A 2300-nucleotide genomic window follows, 5' to 3' on the forward strand; every position below is an offset into this window, starting at 1 on the left:
CCCCCCCCCCCCCCGAAGGCGCCCGCGGCAGAGACTGAACGTCCGGCCCGCGCCGCACCCGGGGGGCATACCCTAGACGCGCCAAGATTCGGGGAATCGGTACTTCCAGCAACAACCCGAGGGCAGAGCCCTCCTCCTCCCCGATATCAAGGCGCGTCCCGCCATAACCCACAAGGGGGTCCACCGCGATGTTGTTGCGGCCGTTGCTGCTGCCGTCGCTCCCCCTACGGCTGCCCCCTTTGCCGCTCTTGTTGTTGCGGCCGGGCGGCAGCTCGCCCTCCCTGCTTGGGCCGGGACTACTGTTGGCGCAGTTCGCGTCCCGGCCCCAGTGGCTGCTGTTGCTTGCCCTTAGTACCACCCCACACGTCAGGGAGGGAGACGGTCTTCCCCCCCGAGAGGAGGCCTGATGGCCAGAGGGACTTTACCGTCCCTCCGGTCCCTGTCGACCTCCTCCCTGAGCCACCTCCCTCTTTCCTCCTCGTCACTCTCACGGTGAGGAGGGACGGGTCGGGTTGTGGCTCCCGCCATCCATCTCCACCTCCATGGGTTGGTCTCCCCCCAGGGAGGGGAGCCAGAGAGGGGGATTACCTCGCCCCTCCTCTTGCGCCTATGGGCGACCGTCTCCTCAAAGGAGGAGCCAGATATCGCCGCCCTCGTCGACCTCTTGCGGCCGGTGGGCACAGTACAGGAAGCGCAGCTGCCCCCCTGCTTAGGCATGGGGACTCCATAAAACCCCCCAGCCTCCTCCAGCTTCGCTATTCTGGCCCTGAAGAGGCGGTTCTGCGAGCTGAGCTCGTCAAGCTCCCGCCTCAACAGGGCCTCGCTCTCCCTCGCCGCGAAGCCGGGCACGGCCCCCGGCTGTCCGGCAACATTTTGGGCCCTTACGGCAGGTGTGGTTCCACAGGCCGAGAGTTTCTTGGCCGCCCTCCACAACTCGCCCAGGAGGGAGCCCTTAATATTGCCGGACTTCTGGGCCACCTTCATTACGGTGTCCACCGACTAGTACAGTCTGGTGGACACCTCTACTGTTTCCAGGGCCCTATGGTCGCGGACCATCCACTCCGCGGTCCTTTGAGCCCTGTCTACTCTAGGGCCGTAAGGCCTCCTGTCTTCATCGGCAACGTACTCCGCCACCTTGGCCAGCTTTCTGTCCTGGATGGCCACCTTTTTTAAGGCCATCTGGTCGGCCGTGAATTTCCCCTCGTGAGAGGGGTCTTTGCACGGCCGACCCTGCTTTCTCACTCCCGATGTCTCGGGAACGAAATTGGGGGCTGTCGGGTCCTCAGCCATTGAGGCAGACCCACCGGCTGCAGTCTCCGAAGAGGCCGATGTCCCCACCCCCTCCTCCTTCATCGTGATTACCGGCGGCCCTTCCACAGCCGCCGCCCACTCTAGCGAGGACGCTCGGATGTCTACCGAGTCGTCCCTTCCCCTCTTTAATTGTCCCGGAGACGGGTCCCTCGGCAGACTCTTCCGGCCTCGCGAGCTGCCTCGCCAGGCCGATCGGGTCCTCTCCGGACTGGCAGCAGCTCGAGCCTGATCCTCGGCTCGGACCTGGCCGCCAGACCGGGTGCGTGACCTTGTGCGGCGCGCCGGTCCGTCCATGTTAGGGAGCGGACCAGGGGAAAACTCGGAAAACTAGTCCCTGGATGTCTCCCCCTCCTCGGCGTGGACCGCTGTGTGGGTCCCAGCAGGGCTGGTGGACGGCTCTGCTCCGTGCGTTGGTCGCACGGTCGCCGGCGACGCAATTGCGTCCTCCTCCTTACTTTTCCTCTCTTTATCCTCGGTTTTTTTTAGGTGACTGCATACTTAGATTGCCCGCCCTTTGTCACCCGTAAGCTTACAGGGCGGGCCATGAAAAGTGGAAAAGTTACAAACCCCCCAGGCGGAGCCCCACGCCTGGGTTCGGGCTGAATATACCCGGGGTGCGCCAGGTACCCCGGGGTGGACCGCTCATGACCGACTAAACCGTCGGCCACTCATCCCATCGCCGCGGCTCCCAAACTTAGAATTGGGGGGATTTTTTATAGAGGTCCCCGTCCTCGCGGCCCAGACGTTTAAGCCAAGGCCCTCGCTCCCCCGGAGGTGCGTCATAGACATGACATAACGATTTTCAGGGGTATACGATGTCCGATGTTGTCGAACCTGCGCTGTAAGGGTCCTGGCAAATACCACGCAGACCCCTAGTGCTCCCCGTGCGCAGCTGCCCGTACGAGGGGGCCCTCACGGCCGGCCACGTCGCAATATGCGATCGTGACCAGGAGGAGTCGCAGGGTTGCCGGGGTGCGGCACCTCACCAC

This window comes from Odontomachus brunneus, unplaced genomic scaffold (assembly GCF_010583005.1).
Source record: "Odontomachus brunneus isolate Ranch 3 - 2012 unplaced genomic scaffold, Obru_v1 Obru_scaffold_269, whole genome shotgun sequence".
NCBI lineage: Eukaryota > Metazoa > Arthropoda > Insecta > Hymenoptera > Formicidae > Odontomachus > Odontomachus brunneus.